This window comes from Staurois parvus, unplaced genomic scaffold (genome assembly GCF_062004578.1).
Source record: "Staurois parvus isolate SC_StPar_1 unplaced genomic scaffold, SC_StPar_1.0 ptg001805l, whole genome shotgun sequence".
NCBI lineage: Eukaryota > Metazoa > Chordata > Amphibia > Anura > Ranidae > Staurois > Staurois parvus.
Genome location: NW_028319601.1, coordinates 268587 through 288594, shown reverse-complemented (window position 1 = coordinate 288594; position 20008 = coordinate 268587). Strand labels below are relative to the sequence as shown.

Below are 20008 nucleotides of genomic sequence, written 5' to 3'. Positions count from 1 at the left end.
TGCCCCTTCAGCGCTCGCAGGAGGAGACGGGAGCAACTGGATGAGGCTTTCAGCAGTTCGCTGAGAGGCTGAGCCAGCTGCCGGTTCAGGCATCTGGGTGGATCCTGACATTAAAGTCGGAATCTCTCTAGAGTCTGGACTGGCTCAGTGATGTCAGTCGACAAGGAACTTTAGCCTGCTGTCCTCTGAAAATGGATCACAGGAGTGCAGAATGAAGTGCACTCCTGTGATCCATAGAAGTAAGGTCAGAAAAGCTTTGGCTCTACTTTTTTAATATATTGCAGTTTACCAATTCTTAATTGCGGTAGTTGCATTTGTTTTCTTTTTTTTTTCTACTTTACTTTTCTTTTAAATTATTTTCACCTGGTGATGTAACAGATGTAACACTTTTTTGTCTTAGGGGTGTCTCCATTCTGGATGGAGGAACAATGGAGACTTCTTTGGATAGAAGCATTGTCAATCTGGGGAGAGTGTGGTGTTAGATGTACTAGCAGATTTGGATTGACCTGACCAACAAACTAAATCTGAACTCCAGCTAACACTTTTTAAAGCAGTTACAGCAACAGTTTGTTTTCCTTTTGGGAGAAAGGTTTTACATAAATGAATAAAAGCCGATCATTGTAAACACTCCTGGCAGTGTTAAATGGTTTGTCTCAATACTCTAACTGCCACTTTTATTAGACAGTTTGATCTGGTAAAGGCAGTGGAAAAATAACACACCTACTGACTGGATCACCAGGTAGAAATAAAGGAAATTATTACAGCCATTACAGCTAAGAATTGGTAAACTGCAATATAATAAACATTTGTTTTTCTGGTTTATATACACCTTAACAATGATATCCATTCATCCCAAGCAAGGACCTTTCAAGAGTAAAGGGTATTAATAATTCCAGTACACAATGACAGCCTAATCTACTTCAAATACTAATGAGTGTTCTTAGGGAATAAAGCTATTGGGTAGGTTAAAAACTCTGCCCAGTCGCTATTGTTTTCTAAGTGCTGGGGCTGAGAGTCTGACTTGCTTCATTGCCCAAAACAGCAGCACTCCAATGACTGCAATAAGCACTCCTCTTTAGGTTATAATCTGGCCCAGGAGACATTGTGCATGTACATCTGACTGCTCACTAATACCTGTGGTTTAAAACTGTCCTGCCCAGGAAAACCAAAATGTATTTACAAAATACTCAAGCGGGATTAATTATCTTCATTGTTGTGATAAGTATTTTCTACATTTGTAGGCTCCATGCACACTAACATTTTTTTTAAACTCAAAAACCACTGGAAAAAATGCTGGACAAAAAACGCTGGCAATAGCGGTTTTAGTAGCATTTTAGTAGCATTCAGAAGCATTTAGTAACGTTTAGGAGCATTAGCTTTTATTAGCGTTTTTACAGTACATGTAGAGGAAAAAAAAGCTGTTAGAAGTGTCTTAGTAGCGTTTAGCTTTTTTTTCTGCTGGAAAAACGCTACAAAAACTTATAAAACTCTGCTCCTAGATGCTGGAACTCAAAAAATGCTAATAGCCTAAAGTAGTGTGCATGGACACATAGGAGAACACTATTTAACTTCTAGGAGCAGAAAAAAAAGCTAATAACAGCTTCTAGGAGCTTAAAAAAACGCTAGTGTGCGTGGAGCCGTAATGTTTTATTAGGATGTTTCAATTTGAACGTGTTGAAATCTTTCATATATACTGGGGATGGCCAAAGGAATCTGCATTAGTTTTGCATAGCTCTCAAATGTCCCTGATTTCGAGGGACTGTCCCTTATTCAGAACAAAGTCTCTTTGTCCCCCGTTCCTCCTCATTTGTACCTCATTTTCGTCTGATCTATATTGCTGTATAAAAAAGGCACTACTTAGCTATCATAAAGTGTTTCACAGTGCTAACCCTTTCTTCCAGTTGCATGTGTAAATTTTAAAAGCCAATATAAAGGAATAGTAGTGGTAAAAATACACTTGTCGGTTTAACCTAACATTTTTTTTTTACAATTCTCCTTTAAGGGGGTGTGGCAGGGTGCGTGTCATATGCCTACATACTTTTGCTAGTAGGTGTCCCTCATTCCCATCTCAGAAAGTTGGGAGGTATCCTTTTGCTTCCAGTTTTTGTAAATCTGTCCTCTTACAAACTCTGAATATTTATTTTTATTGTTGTCAGTGGCTACTGTACATCTTTTAAGCAGTTTTATGTAGGGGGTATTGTAGACCTAAAAGAGTTTGGAATTCAGACTCTCACAAATATCAAGCGACAATGATAGATATAAAAAAAATGGTGTCATAAAGAAACCTTTAGGACCTTTCAGCTAGGTACCTTCTTGCCAAATGGTCTAAATGAAAGTTTAGAGTTATGTACAGTAAAATCATTACAGCAAGTTGAATGATATAGTAGATAATTATTTAATAATATTATAGGGTTTTAAATATTGTTTTATACATTTATTCATTGTTATGTGTATTTATTTACTTTTTAGGTTTATTGCCACTATGGGGTATATTTACTAAAGCTGGGGAGTGCAAAATCAGGCTCATTTCTGCATAGAAACCAATTAGCTTCTAACGTCAGCTTGTTCAATTTAGTTTTGGCAGTAAAACATGGAAGCTGATTGGTTTCTATGCAGAAGTGAGCCTGATTTTGCACGCTCCAGCTTTAATAATTAAACCCCATAGTGGCAATAAACCAAAAAGTAAATAAATACACATAACAGTGAATAAATGTATAAAACAATATCTAAAACCCAATGACAATATTTTTAATTGTTGTTTTGTTCTATAGGTGTTTTATGTTTCTTTATAATTGTTTTGTTTGTCATTTGTGTATTTTTTTTTATATATATTGCTGTTATTACTGTTACTAAAGATAGTAGCTGAAGCTAGGTTACCATAAAAGTTTACCTGTAAAGCTTTTGATTTAAAGTTCCATAGCTCAAATATGGAAAATGTTCACACATTTGTTTGTAAAGACAGTTATTTGGATTTTAACACTTTATTAAAGGAAGTTCTGCACAATGCCATTGTGCTTGGTGTTTCTGTTCAATCTTTCAGCTGAGCATTCCACTCTATTGTATGAAAGCTGTAAGACTTGGACTGTCCAAAAGGAAAGACTGTTGCCCTTCATTCACTATTTGTATGTTTAATTACATATAAACATTTCACCTGTGCTGGAATTTTATTGGAGCTGTAATTTTGTTATATTTTAACATTTAAAGTTTACTATACAGTGACTAAAAATGTATAAATATACACTTCTGATTATTGTTTGGATGGAAATATGTTACATAGATTCCAGCTCTTGTTGCATCAATAGCCACTTGAAGACCAGGCCTTCAAGTGGCTATTGATGCAACAAGAGCTGGGATTATTATTATGATTATTATTATTATACAGGATTTATATAGCGACAACAGTCTGCGCATCGCTTTACAAAATGAAGGTAGACATTACAGTTACAATACAATTTGGTACAAGAGGAAACAGAGGGCCCTGCTTGTTAGCGCTTACAATCTAGGGGATGTACATGTAATTATCAGTACTTTTGCTAGAAAACGTCTTAGAACCCCCAAACAAAATATATTTTTAAAGCAGAAACTCTAGAGAATAAATTAGTGGGTTTTGCAATTTTTTATGTCACACAGTATTTGCGCTGCTGCTTTTCAAATGCCATTTTATGGAAAAAGTACACTTTTTGGAATTTTAATGCAAAAAAACATAATACGTAACCTTTTTTCAGTAAAGTATAAAAAGATGATGTCACACTGAGTAAATAGATACCAAACATGTCACTCTTTAAAATTGCATGTGCCCGTGGAATGGCAACAAATGATGTAAATTTTACTAGGTGACACTTTAAAACCCTTTACAGGTTACCACTTTAGATTTACAGAGGAGGTCTGGTGCTAGAATTACTGCCCATGATCTGACGTTCATGGTGATAGCTCATATGTTTGGGACGATAGCTGTTTGGGTGCGTACGGGACCGATGCATGCGTTCGCATTTTTGCTCACGAGCACGGGCAAACAGGGGCAATTTAAATGTTTTTTTTTTAATAAATAAATTTAAAAAAATAATAAATTTTACAGTGTTGCTTACTTTTTTTTATCACTTTTTTTCCTGTAACAAGGAATGCAAACATCCCTTGTGACAGTAATCGGCATGTGACAGGTACTCTTTATGGAGAGATCTGGGGTCCATAAGACCCCACATCCCTTTTCTGCCCTTAAAAGCATTTTATCATATCAAGATCGGTGTGATCGAATGCTTTTAATTTTTAAACATGGTGCCATATACATCTGATTCAACATACTGGCTCCTTCCTATCAAAACACCAACAAAGTGTGCAGCCAAACAAATGATAGCTAAGGTCTGGAAGTAGCCCCAGCCTCTGTACAAGAAGTCAAAGAAAGTATGACCTTAAAGGAGAAGTACAGCCAAAGCTATTTTGGCTGTACTTCTCTTGTGGATCACAGGAGTGCAGTTTGTTCTGCACTCTTTTGAATCGTTTTCAGCTGACAGCAGGCTGAAGCCCACTGTCGGCTGACGTCATTCATCTGGTCCAGACTAGGGAAATCCTGACTTTAATGTCAGGATCCACCTCAGAGTCTGGATTGGCACCTGGCACACCCCACCAAACCAAGACACACAATATTAGGACAGATCACCCTGCACCCCTAACAGGCACAGGGTGCCTACACATAAGAGGAACATGAGGAGCTGATACAGGGGTCCCCCCACCCCCAAAAGTTACTCCCGTCACATATCTCCCCTTTTGGCAGGAGACTAACGCAGGAGTAAATCCCAGACGGATGGACTCGGAAGTTAGTCTGTACTCCCATTCCCCCAATGCCAGCACCCACACAGTACCCCAAATTGTCCCGCATTACTCACCCAGCCAACCTCTGCCTCTCCCGTAGAACATACCCGCCGCTGGGGAGAAGTACGGACTGGTCCTTCTCCCTGAAGTCCTCTCAGCCACTGGGGAGAAGACAGGGTGGCTGGGCCGACTCCGTCATGCTGTTGGGGATCTGGGCCAACTGCCCAGCATCCCTGGGGTATCCAGGTGGCGACTGTAGTCTCCTCCACTTTGACTTGATGGACCTCCCCCAGTGTTTGCAAAGTAAGGCTGACATCCTCTTGTCCCAATGCCAGACCCTTTTCTGGGGTTGTGGCAGTGGAGACCGAAGTCCCATCCACGGACATCAGCTCAAGCTGCCGTTGTGAGGTGCCGATTGCATCCTCTTCCTGTAGCTTCTGCGGTGCTGATTGTTGTGGGCAGAGGTCAACCACGCCATGCCCTGATGCCAGCTCTTCTGCGGGGGGCGTGCCGGCTGGTTCCTTCTCAGCAGAAAAGTCAATCAAGTCCCCAGTCTCTGAAACTGGTGTCTGGGGATAGGGGTTCACCATCTCCTGTCCGTGGAACTCAGAAGATGTTACCAGTGCTGGGCAGAGTTCATTAATGTTTGGCTCTGTTGCCAGCTTTTCTGCTGGTTCTTCCTCAGCAGAGAAGTCTATCAAATCCCCAGTCTCTGGAATTTCCATTGCTGATTCTTGGGCATGCTGCCAAACATGTTTTAGCAGTTGCCTGTATGCCCTTTCCAGATGCAGTTCGTTCTTCAGCAGGTATTCCACATCTGGTTCAAGCACTGAGACCCCTGTGAGACAGAACATAGCCTCTATGCCTTCTCGTAACTCCTCCAGGGTAGGTTCTCCTTTATCGCCAAACACAAAATGATCTGTAAGGCTCTCCCACAGCAATCCAGGCCCACCAAAGTCATGTCCCTCAGGATAGCACTCTGTTGACACCCCTAAATATTCCTTCTCTGCGTACCATTGCAAAGCCCAATATCTGTTGTCCAGTTGAATCTGCTGCTGGACCAGCCTGTCCAACTCAGTCACCCAATGCTCCTGGGGTCGCTCTCCCAGGAATGGCATCCGTAACTTCCGATGGTCCCTGGCCCTTTCCCCTGGCATTGGATAGCACTTGGCTTTGTCCATACCAGCAGTCTGGAGGGCTCCTCTCCAAAGCACCTCCCAAATCCGCTGCCTGAGCTCCAGGTACTGATCCGTAGACACAGTCCTGGGGTTTGTTGCAAGAACAGTCTGCAGCAGCCCTGGGAACTCTGATGCCAGGTCCATATCTCCACTAGGGTGACTGACATCTCCTTTCCTGATCTTGAATCCCGGTGGGGGTTTGGACGTGTTCACAGCTTGGAAGCACAATCCCACTGCTGCCACCAATGTCACGGAACCGAACCCAGACCGCACTTGGGTATTTCCGTTATACTCTCGCTTCTCTGTCCGAACACAGATTCCCGGACACCACCCTGACCATACAGGGAATAAGACAGGACCAGACTCTTCTTAAGACAGGAAGTCAACTGCTTTATTTTAACACAAACACAAGATATATACATTCAAGGGAACAACCCACTTCCTTGCATATGGACGCAGGGCGTGGCAAACCAAATCTAGCAACCAGAGACATCAGCAGACACCCCCCACCAAGCCAATACACAAACACATAAAACCCATAATAGTTTGCTCCCAAGCCAGACACACAATAGAACAATGGGACAGCCACATGGCATTAAACAATGAACAACCCCCACACCCCATCAAACCAAGACACACAATATTAGGACAGATCACCCTGCACCCCTAACAGGCACAGGGTGCCTACACATAAGAGGAACATGAGGAGCTGATACAGGGGTCCCCCCACCCCCAAAAGTCATCCCGTCACACACACATATATATATATATATATATATATATATATATATATATATATATATATATGTACACTATATTGCCAAAAGTATTGGGACGCCTGCCTTTTCATGCACTTGAACTTTAATGGCATCGCTGTCTTAGTCCATAGAGTTCAATATTGGGGTGATCTACCCTTTGAAGCTCTAACAGCTTCAACTCTTCAGGGAAGGCTGTCCACAAGGTTTAGGAGTGTGTCTATGGGAATGTTTGACCATTCTTCCAGAAGCGCATTTGTGCGGTCAGGCACTGATGTCAGATAAGAAGGCCTGGCTCGCAGTCTCTGCTCTAATTACGGTCAGCACAGTGACTAAATGGTTAGCACTTCTGCCTGGCAGTACTAGGGTCGTTGGTTCGAATCCCAGCCACAGCACCTGCTGCCTGGAGTTTGCATGTTCTCCTGCGTGGGTTTCCTCCGGGTGCTCTGGTTTCCTCCCACACTCCAAAGACATGCTGCTAGGTTAATTGGCTCCTGTCTAAGTTGTCCCTAGTATGTATGTATGTATGTATGAATGTAAGTTAAGGACCTTAGACTGTACACCCCTTGAGGGTTAGGGACTGATGTGAATGTACAATATATATGCAAAAATTGACAAAAGTACCTGAAATAAATAAATAATAATAAATAAATAATTCATCCCAAAAGTGATCTATTGGGTTGAGGTCAGGACTCTGTGCAGGCCAGTCAAGTTCCTCCACCCCAAACTCGCTCATCCATATCTTTATGGACCTTGCTTTGTGCACTGGTGCGCAGTTATGTTGGAAAAGGAAGGGGCCATCCCCAAACTGTTCCCAAAAAGTTGGAAGCATGAAATTGTGCAAAATGTATTGGTATGCTGACGCCTTAAGAGTTCCCTTCACTGGAACTAAGGGGCCAAGCCCAACGCTTGAAAAATAACTCCACATTGTAATCCCCCCTCCACCAAACTTTACAATTGGCACAATGCAGTCAGGCAAGTACCATTCTCCTAGCAACTGCAAACCCAGACATGTCCATCGGATTGCCAGACAGAGAAGCATGATTCGTCACTCTAGAGAACGCGTCTCTCTAGAGTCCAGTGGTGGCGTGCTTTACACCACTGCATCACATGCTTTGCAATTCACTGGAAATTTCACGGATGGACTTATTGCACAGGTGGGTGTCCCAATACTTTTGGCAATATAGTGTGTGTGTGTGTATATATATATATATATATATATATATATATATATATATATATATACATATATAATTAATATATTTATTACAAGAACATGCATGATTACAGACTAGTTAGTATTATGTTCATTGTAAAATGTGTACATAATAATAATAATGACAGTAGTAATTATTTCCAATATTCCATTACTGTAGTCCTGACAGTTATATAATACATTCCTTACTCTATGCAGTTCTTGGCGTTACGGTAGTTAAAGTGACATTTTTGTAGCTTTATACAGATTTGGGGTTTAGACCCTGTGAAGTGTTTTTATTGTTGTTTGCAATCCTATTATGAATATTCCCTTCATTTCCTGTCCTGGTAATCATTATCACAGAATCAGGTAGTTAAGGGAATCTCTGCAATCAGGACACAATCAGAGATCTGATTGAAATTCTTATAATAATAAAAGCAGGCAAAATAACTTTTTTTCCACTTTATCAGACACAACCAAGTTCTACTTTAAATACCCATAACTCTACTTATGTTATTATCTACAAAGGTATTGGGCACAGTCATCAGAGAGAGAGAAACAAACTGTCCACGTGCGATCAACCACTATACTGCCTGCAGACATCCAGATTCTGGATTCCAGAACATCATTTATTTCTCAGACTTTAATATTAACACATCGCTAGATGTTTTGTTTTGTTTCCTATGGAAAGGATGCTTTTCTAACCTTGTTTTCTCTGTCACACCTTGATGACAGGTGTCAGTGGAGAAGCTGGCACATCTGCATGGGTCTCTTTCCTTCTCTACAAAGGTGACGGCATGCATGCTGTAAAGGGATTAATAGCTATTATAGATAGAGGGGGAATAGGTGACCTTGTGACAAGGACACAGCCAGCTCGAAGGTGTATTGTGAGTGTGTCTGCAGGGACAGTTATCTGCCAGCCAAAGCTGTGTCCTTTAGCTTGTCTGCCGAATGGGAGACCAGTGGAGTCTTTCACACAATTCAGGAACAGCATCACAGTCAGAAAATAGAAGTCCCTCGGAATTAACTACCCTACGAGCAGTGTGACATAGTGAGGCAAATTAACAGCATACTATTAGTTTGGATTAAAAAAAAAAAAAAATGATGATGGCCTATACTGAACTACAACAGTCACTTATTAAGGACATTGCATTCACTGTGTGTGCGTGCAATATATATATATATATATATATTTATAAAGGTTCAAATAAACTAAAACATACAACAAAAATTATGTATTTTATTCACATACAAAACACATAATTATGGTTATAGTGTTTAAAAAGAACAATGCAGAAGGTTAAATAACGATGTTAATGTGGTTGTGCAACTGTAGGGTTTCAGATTTTGGTCAAGAAGCTATATTTCCTTTATGTTTTTAGATATACAGTACATGTGAAAGATATCAGCTTAACCACTTCAAGTCCAGGCATTTTCACCCCCTTCCAGTCCGGGCCAATTTTCAGCTTTCAGTGCTATCACACTTTGAATGACAATTGCGCGGTCATGCAACACTGTACCCATATGAATTTTTTAGCATTTTTTTGAGACAGATAAAACTTTATTTTGGTGGTATTTATTCACCACTGGGATTTTTATGTTTTTGCAATATAAATGAAAAATTCCCAAAAAATGTTCCAAATTTTTTTATATTATTATTTATGTTTTTTTGTTAACATACCATAACACTAGCAGTAGAGTGTCACCATAGTGACACTGTACTACTTGTGGGGGGTGTTGAAGATTTTTTTTCTTTTTTTACACTGATTGCTTTTATACCCATAAGGGCTGTAAAAGCAATACTTTCTCTTCTCTGGCTGCATTTCTGCAGCCATTGAGAAATACTGTCAGAGCTGTGGTTGGTCACAGCTTGTCACATGGTACAAGGCTGTTGTGAATAGCCTTGTACCATGTGACCTCTGTGATCATTCATAGATTTCACAAGTAGTAAGCAAAGATATCCGGAAGTGACATCTTGTTTACTACTAATCATGTAATCATTGATTGGCCAATCAGTGATCACATGAATCGGGACCTCACACAGATCGTAGTGCCGCGCGCTCCCAGGGAGGCAATGGATGCGGGAGGTTGTTTAGAAACGTCCACCCGCATCAGCAGCGCTCCCGTCCGGCCATTTATCTACATGGGCCGGACAGGAAGTGGTTAAAGTAAACCTGGTACATACCTGTGAAATTTCTATTGAGAAGTTGGTGATATAAACTAATAGTGATATATAAATATTGACTTTTGCTGTATAAAGTGAAACATAGCCTGCCTCGGCCTACCCCTTGAGGGTCATAATTGATTTAATGTGTTCGGTGACTTCACTGACTAATAAGAAAGCTTGGGAGGTAGGAAAGGGTTAGATTTTACTTTTATAAGAAAAGTCTAGATTGGCATTCAATGTAAAGTAGAACTCCCCTCACATTTTTCTTTTTATGGGCCCAGATTCCCTCCCTATGACAAAAAAATATTGCCAATGTCCACATACCCTTTCCACAATCTAGAGCTTTCGGCACTTCCTCTTTGGCCTAGTGCCAGAAGTCCACTTCAGGGCAGAAAAATACTCTGTCATTCTGCCCATTGGCTATGAGCCCAGCCTGTTGTGCTCATGCCCCTCTAGGGGTTGCATCATCACCCAGGCTGGGCTCACAGTACTCCAGTTCTTAGCAGAGCTCACATGTCAATACATGAGTGCCACTCAGTGCTGGAAGGATGACCATCCACCAGCTGAAGGAGAAAAAGCTGGGGATGATTTCATATGACTGGCAAGAATACTTTAAGAAAAAAGGGACTCCGAGGGATGGGGGGTGGGGGCATAAAGGGGGGATCCTCAAGTTAAGCTTTAAACTGTCTCTGGATCTCTTGATCCTTTTGACATGAAGACAACCACTGTTCATGCATTTTTTAATCATTTGTTTGTCAGTGTTTCAAAAACCTTTTTTTATGTATGGAACACCCTTAGTTCTCCTAGTAGAACTAAGCGCTACTCAGTTCACCCCACCCCCTATTTTTTCCGACTTACCTGCAGTACTGTAATGCTCTTCAAAGCCGTGAACCCCATATTATTCCACTGCGATATGTTATTCAGTTGCCACACAGTGGGTTCCGCATTGCTATATTGGTCCTTGGTCATCTTCATCTGGCTTTTTCCGGGTGCAGGGAGGGGTTAAGTGTTAAAGCGGAACTCTTCCTTTGGGGAGTTTTTTCTGCTTTATACTTAGGCTAGACTGCTCAGGAGCAGTATTTTGTTACTCAAAGCAGAAAAAGGTACTGTGAATTATAATGATAGATCAAAAGGAGAGAGGCAGGGAAATGGGCAAAATAAGAGCAAGGGGGTGAAGGTTAGAAAACCTTAAAAAACCTTCCTGTTTGTTATAATTGTCTAACATTATAACTTCCATTTTCATAATCGTATTACCTTGCTAATGAATTCTGCTATGGTAGGAATGGTCTGGGAGAACCAGTGGCCTGGGTAGAAGCTCTTGTGCCTGAAATTGTCTCAACAATTTCTTATTGATAACAAAAACTGTATGTTCCAGGAATCATAGGCAAGTGACTTGTCAAGAGTTTAGGATAGTTTAATATGAAATTTCTACACCATGCTATAAAAGGCAATCTGCAGCTAGACAATGTAAACCAAGAAAGCACAAGATCAATCCATTATGATAGACAGTAACATAACAGTCACTTCTTCACTCTTCACTCTTCACTCTTCTCATGTCTACAACAACTGACAGTCCCACAAACGCAGAGAACTATATACACCGCAATCTTCTGCTTGGGAAATATCACTTTTTAAACAAATAGTCACATACCTGATGGAGCTGAAGAGGAACCAAATGCATAGCACTGCAGCACCCATTCAGATGACAAAGTTAAGTATTTTTAAGGAACATACATCAGTAAATATGCTGGATTATTGAAACCAGGGATCATGGGATCAGCATAATATAGATACTTTGGTGACTACCTCATCCCATTCAAGGAAAACATTTTTGAAACCAATGGCATACATGGGAAACCTAAGCTGGACTAACATAGACCAACTTTCAGCTGGTTCGAACAAGTTGAAATTCAAGCTGTGGATGGCCTTGGATATACCCTACTGCCCAGCGTCCTTTGATCTGAAAATCCAAAGAAATGAGTGGAAAAATGTTTGCTGAACAGCGGCTGCATCCAATCAGATGCAGCTACTGTCTGGGTAATCTGACAGCCACGGCTATCAAAATACAATAACCAACTGTGGAGTTTCCTCCATCCAAGCTTCTTACCATGGAAGGGCAAATTCATAAATTTCTCTGATTCAGCCTGCAAGGGGGAGCAAGAGAAATCTTAAAGTGTATAACCATTTTTAGTTAGAAAATGTTATCTTGAATTTGAATAAATCATTTGGCTTTTCATAGTGGAACTGACCTGAGCTCTTGGAGTAATTGTTATTCCAATAATGGGAGGTCTTGAAGGTTGGTATTTCTGTGAGATTAGGAAGAGAAAGTGGACATAGTTGACTATGTACAAGTTTAATAAAATTGATTAACTCATGTAAAATGCAGCTTGCTAGTCTTTACATGCAGTTGATGCTTTTTTTCAGACTTTTTTCTTTTATTTTCATCTGATGACCCTGCCAATGTCACACTTTCTAACCTAGGGTGACAACACCCCACTGTGTCTTTGGAGAAGCAGCATTGTCACCTTAGGCTGCTCTCTTGCTCTCCTCTGCTCATCTCCATTACATGGGATTCAGGGGTATTTGTAGTTTTCAGTTTATAAGGCAGATAATATTGTTTGAGAATTCGGTTTACTGGAAGTTTGGATTTTTGGAAAGATCAACAGGTCATTTCTATACCTGAAGAATATGTACTTTGTTTGAAAAACAAAAGTGAATCCATGCTCCAAATCTAAGGTCGGGTAAGGTGCAGTACATTAGATTTTTGTTCTTAGGTTTAGTCTGTGATGGAAAAAGTGGACAGCTAATACTGTAAATGAAGTAATAGTTATACACAGAGACAATGCAATGAGAACTAGTTTCAAAGGTGTATACAGTAAGTGTCCAGATACTTGACTGCCGGAAGCACCAACAACATGATCATTTCCCATAGATTTGTGGTGGCTTTCTGTTTCTTAGAGTGAAATATTGAGCTTTGCAATATTTGCATTATTACAGCAATTCACTCTAAAGTTATTCCATGTACCAGATGGTATGTACACTTAAAGGTTAGATTGCATAGATGAATAAAAAAGGTCAGGAAACACTATGATTTAATATTGTTGAGTTTTATTTTATACTCAGGTTACTGGGATGAGCCATAATAATAATGGGCAGCATAGAGGTTAAATGGTTAGCACTTCCTCCTTGCAGTACTAGGGTTATTGGTTAGAATCCCAGCCACAGCACCACCTGCCTGGAGTTTGCATGTTCTCCCTGTGCCTTAGTGGGTTTCCTCTGGGTACTCCAATTTCCTCCCACACTCCAAAGACATGCTGGTAGGTTAATTGGTTCCTGTCTAAATTGGCCCTAGTATGTGTATGTATGAATGGCAGTTAGGGACCTTAGATTGTACACCCCTTGAGGGTTAGGGACTGATGTGAATATACAATATATATATGTAAAGCGCTGCGTAACTTGATGGTGCTATATAAGTACGTGAAATAAATAAAAATAAATAATAAGATATATCAACTACACAAGTTAGTGCATATAGGAAACAACCCTTTTCTTGAGCTGTTGTACATTTAGAATTTAGGGAACAGAATGTCATTATTGGTGACTTTTGAAGTTGAGTGATGCGTAAGGCCAGACATTTTGTTCGGACTCTTAGGATAATCTAGGCCATCTGCAGTAAACAATAGCTTAAAAAAATCCAATTTATCTTGTCAGATGCTTTTTCAACATCTACAGAAAAATGGTGTTGTCTCTGGCTTTTTTTTCAAGGCCAAACTGATCTAAAGCTGACCATACGCTAGTAGGATTTTGTTCAGAAACGTTCACTTTAAGAAAATTCCTTTGATCCTCTGATTGTTAGTGGGGTCACACCCAAGTTCGTTTTCAACCGTTTTCAAAGCCGCAGGATGGAAAATTGTTATTCAGAGAAATTAATTTCTAACAGAGTATGTGGTTTTTGTTTTGGGAAGGTCCATTCATTCCAAAATTGAATGTTAAAGACAAACAACATTTTGAAGTACTTATGAATGACATTCGCCAAGTCATTGAATAAATTGAGAATTTATGTACAAATATTCATACAAATCCTCATGCAAATGTTCTTTCAAAATCAGAAAATTACTCTAAAAATGTAATCCCTTAAAGTAGAAGAAAAGGCATTACAATTATTCATTTGTTAGAGGATAAGTTCACTTTTCACTTTTTTTATTGAAAAAAATAAATAAATGCAGGTAACATTTTTGCAGGTTAAAAAAAATGTGTATTTATTTTTTTTTACATTGCAGCCTATAAAACATTGCACCTGCAAGCAGCAGATCACAGGTGCAATGCCAAGATTGTCTGCCCCTACCTTGCACATGCAGGCAGTTACTGAATTAAAAAATCAATGGACTATGAGAGCACTCACCAGCGTCCTCTCAGTTCATTGAGAACTGCAAGCTTTGAACACTGTGAATGAATGACACAGACATGTGGGTGGAGCCCTGCACAGCTGCACTGTTTTTAAATTGTGACAGTGGGTGCAGGGAAAAAATCTCATTCCCGCTGTCATGGGGAGGGGGGGAATATGGGGAGAAGAGGCAGGCAGGGGGCTAAAACATGTTACATGTTCCACCTTAAATACAGGTGGAACATGTAACATGTTCCAAAGGTGAACTTGTCTTTTAAATGATGCTCTCCTTTGATCTGATTGTATACATTTTCTAAAAAAATCATGTGCTCACATGACTCCAGCACTCCAGCTCATTCTCTCTCTCCCTGCAGCTGGTGGGCAGGAACTCTTCTCCTGGCCCACAATTCCTCGACAACCCTGGCAACTATAGATGCTGACAGGATGATGCCACAGCTACAGTGGATTCGGCACCATTGTTGAACCCTTCATATTACAGAGAAGCAAAGCTTCCTGATCATGGCACCATATAGAAAAACAGAAAAAATTCAAACTATATTTTGAAAGCAATTTATCAAAAATGATATGCAGGGCAGATCAGAGCGAAGAGGGAGAAACATTTAATTAACAATTTTTTATGCATTTTTGTGTACTTTAGCATTATACCTAAAAATAACCCTCAACACTTAGGGGTCTGTTTATAAATATTTACACAGAAAATTTGCACAACTTTCATCCAGGTTTCACACATGAAAAAAGTTTGAATCTTTGTTGAAAATTGGATAAATCTTGTGTGGAAAAAAGTACATGAACCCTATTAACTTATTTTTTCTTGCTCCTTTTTGATCTGATAAATTTACCATTGAAAACATTGGGGGAAGTTTACTAAAACTGGAACACACAGAATCTGTTGCAGCTCTGCATAGAAACCAATCAGCTTCTAGATTTTTTGTCAAAACTTAATCGAACAAGCTGAAATTTAAAGCTGATTGCTTACTGTGCACTTCTGCACCAGATTCTGTGTGCTCCTGTTTTAGTAAATTCACCTATTGTGTTAGATTAATTTTATAAGTCAAAATAAATACCTGGTGGCTTTGACAGAAATTCAGGACTGGCCTGTGCCTTGTGCTATTTGCTATTTTTGTGTTACCTCAAATACTTTTTGTGGGCTTCACAGTTCTCATCTTAGAACTACAAGTCAGGTCCTATTCTCTAGATATAAACAGTGGAAGTGGTTCAGTAGTTTAGCAAGATGAAACCACTTGATCCGCAAAAATTCAGTATATTGTCAGACCACAACAGGACTTAGGAGCTGAGTACTTTACTGACAGATCAACAGGTATTTTTCTGTTCACGATTGGTATATTACTAAGTCAAAGAACCTAAGAGTAACACTGAGTAACCCACTCAAGAACATACTACTCAGTGGGGTTGATTTACTAAAACTGGAGAGTGCAAAATCTGCATTAAAAAACAATCAGCCTCCATTGCTTCCAAAGCTTAATTGAACTATGGTAAATGGGGAATTGTCAGAATATATTGAGATGCAGAATGGAACAAGACAGGGATGCCTTCTGTCTCCATTGTTATATGTATTATCTCTCCTGGTCACCATAAGGAATAATATAGATATAAAAGGAATTTTGGTAGGAGAGATAAGAAAAAAAAAACAAAGCTTAATTGAACAAGCTGAAGTAATGCAGGGCATACATGTGTCAAATTCCGAATAAATTTTCTATAGAAAATAGGAAATTTTGTATGTTTTGTAAACAAATGGTGCCACCATTGATTTTGAAATTTGACCAACCAAGCTTTCAATTTCACATGTTGCTACAGAAAAGCATTTTCGTGGCCCAAAATTTTCTTTTCTTTCCAGGTTACAGCTCATGCTTGTTTCTTTGTCAATTATATTTCTTGCATGATTCTCCCATCATTGATAAGAAATTTGTTCCTTTTTCAAACAATTTCCAGCATGCCCGATGACTCAAATTCAATGGTTGCACATAAATCGTTCGTTTCTGTTGACCATTAAAGGTGCGAAATTCAAACAAAAAATTCTTAGAAAAGATTTTCCAAAGAAAATGTTTTCAGAATTCGACCCATGTAATTCCAGCTTTAGAAGCTGATTGGCTACCATGCACAGCTGCACCAGACTTTCAACTCTCCGGCTTTAGTGAATCAACCCCAGTGAGTTGTATATGTTTTTGAGTGAGTTACACATTTGACTCTGCATTGTTCCAGTTTATTGTATTAGTTTTGCGCAGGATTTATGCAAATATCCCGGCTGGTTTTGCTTGTCTCATCGGGACATAGTGATATGCATGCAACATTTGTACACATTAATCTGTGTTGTGTGAAAGATTTTCATTTATACCCCTATGGGCATTCTTTTCATCGTTATCACTTGGATGTACAAGTACTGCTTAAGGCTGCTGGTTTCATCTGAATATAGCATCATACATACTATCAGCTGCATTAATATGAAACTGGACTACCATCAATGAATAAGTGCCTCTATGTTGACTCTTTGCCAATCATTTATACCTCAAGATTTCTTGTGATGATTTTTTTTTTTGGATCAACTCTAATGCTTGTTTAATTCCTAAATGTTTTTATTGTTGCCCATATTATTGGTGATTAAACTTAAAGTGGAACTAAAATCCACAATACTTACATCTCTTTCCACAGTCTAAGATCCCTTGCTAGCCCTAGCATCTTCTACCTGGCTTGTTTCGGATGCAGGGATGTGACTATCTTTATTGACTGATGCAGGATGATGTAACTTCTGCGCATACTCATTAGCTCAGTTATCCCAGCATACAGGATCTGTGTAAGAATTTAAACTGAGATGTGCAGCTTAGTATAAATTCTAAGGAAGACTGCAAGCAGACAGGTAATTTTTTTGCATGTTCTGCAATAAAGAGCCTACCTGCTTGCAGTTTTTTTAATTAGAGACTTAAAGTGATAATAAAGGCAATATTAAAAAAAACAAAAACAAAACAAAAACATCCCTCTCCAGGGGATCTAAGTGGTTTTGCACAGAGCAGCCCCGATCCTCTTTTTCTCAGGTCCCCTGCCGGCGCTCCTGCCTCTCCCTCCTGCCGAGTGCCCCCAGAGCAAGCAGCTTGCTATGGAGGCACCCAAGCAGACTTACTCCCAAGCCGCTGCTCTGCATGTCCATTCACACACAGAGTCACGGCTCGGCCCCGCCCCCTCATTCTCATTAGCACACTGGTTGTGATTGACAGCAGCGGGAGCCAATGGCTTCTGCTGCTGTCTCAGCTAATGAGGAGGGAGAGTCCCCGGAGAGTTGAGGCTCTTCTGTACATCCCTGGATTACGATGGGGCTCAGGTAAGTTTTAGGAGGGGCTGCTGCACACAGAAGGTTTTTTTTACCTTCATGCATAGAATGCATGAAGGTAAAATAACTTTGAGCTATTACAACCACTTTTCGTTCCACTTTAGCTGTTATGTGCTGAGATGTACCTGTGCTGAATCTAACAATCCAGGTTAGAACAGATGTAGTCAGGACTTTTTTTCTGTGGGAATGCACTGAATGTATGTAATGGCAAGGGGTGCTGGGGTGTACTGGAGAGTCTACTGATGCTTACTGCTGGGGGATCTACTGTAATTGGGGAGCATTAATTGTTGCAGCGGGGGGGGCTACTGTTTGCCTGGGAGGTACCGTATTTGCCGGCGTATAAGACGACTTTTTGACCCTTGAAAATCTTCTCAAAAGTCGGGGGTCGTCTTATACGCCGGTACACATGTTAGGGGGGCTGCGGCATTAAGTACAGGGGTTTGCAGGGGCTGATGTCTCTTACCTGGATCCAGTCCCACGACGATCCGGTCCAGGAAGCGCGGCGTCTCCTTCAGTTCGGCCACTGGATGTTCGTGCGGCTGCTCGGCTCCGCCTCCTCACCGGTGATTGGCCGCCAGAACTGTAGCTCAGGAAAGGCACACAGGCGGCCAATCACCGGTGAGGGGGCGGAGCCAGCGGCCCCGCAAAAATTGAGTGCCGGAGCAGCAGGTAAGTGTTCTGTGTAGAGGTGCTGCTGCAACCACATATGCTGGCTGCAGCAGCACCATACGAGAACAGGGTCAGCAAGTCTCAGTGGGAGGAATAGTGCCCCATCATTGGTGTCACTGATACCAATGATGGGGCACTATTCCTCCCACTGATACCAACGATGGGGCACTATTCCTCCCACTGACACCAACGATGGGGCACTATTCCTCCCTCCCACTGACACCAACGATGGGGCACTATTCCCCCCCCCACTGACACCAACGATGGGGCACTATTCCACCCCCCACTGACACCAATGATGGGGCACTATTCCACCCCTCACTGACACCAATGATGGGACACCATTCCTCCCACTGACACCAATGATGGGGCACTATTCCTCCCACTGACACCAATGATGGGGCACTATTCCTGCCACTGATACCAATGATGGGGCACTATTCCTCCCACTGACACCAATGATGGAGCACTATTCCTCCACTGATACTAATGATAGGGCACTATTCCTGCCACTAATGCCAATGATGGGGCACTATTCCTGCCACTGACACCAATGATGGGGCACTATTCCTCCCACTGACATCAATGATGGGGCACTATTCTTCCCACTGATACCAATGATGGGGCACTATTCCTTCCACTGATACCAATGATGGGGCACTATTCCTCCCACCGATACCAATGATGGGGCACTATTCCTCCCACTGACATCAATGATGGGGCACTATTCCTCCCACTGGTGTGCATTGGAAGAGGGGTAGTCTTATACGGCGAGTATAGCCCAAACACTACATTTTAGCAGGAAAAGTAGGGGGGTCGTCTTATACGCCCAGTCGTCTTATACGCCGGCAAATACGGTATGTTGATGCTGGTGGGGATCTATTTTTGCTGCTGATAGAGATCTACTGTTGAGACGGGGGTCTTTTTAACCTGGCTACTGGGAGATTTGTTGTTGCTGGCAGGGGTCTATTGTTGCTTGGGTAGATCTATTATTGCTGTGGGGGTAAATTGCTGCAGGGGTCTAATTTTGCTGGGAGGGGTCTATTGTTCCTGGCTGCAGGAAATCTAATTTACTGCCTTTCTTGTTATCATTAACAAATTACATAGCACCACAAAATGATACTTGTTTCTATATTCTCTAAAATGGGCAGTACTGGAAGGTTGGTAGGGGGTGGAACCAAGGGACAGTACTTGGGGGTGGGTAAGGGTGGAGACAAGGTGCGACTCAGAAGAGGGGCATAGCTGCAACTATTCTCTGAAAGAACAAGCCCTGGATGTAGTTATGTTTAGCCAAAAATATGGGGCTTTTAAAACTTAGCTAAGTGTAACGCTGCTCCCATATATATCACTGATTAGGGTGGGACCTCTGTTCTTTGTTTCAACTTCTTCCAAAATACCTCAGCCCCTCATACAATATCACAAGAAAATCACCCAATAGTAGCCAATATCAAAGAAAACAAGCATCAAACCAGGCAGTAAAGGCAAACTTACTA

The 20008-nt window shown here is 40.9% G+C and overlaps 1 protein-coding gene across 1 annotated transcript in view; it reads left to right on the top strand.

Moving 5' to 3' along the window:
• Positions 1-20008, top strand: part of RORA (RAR related orphan receptor A) — a 596842-nt gene that overhangs the window by 437575 nt on the left and 139259 nt on the right. The window lies entirely within an intron of this gene.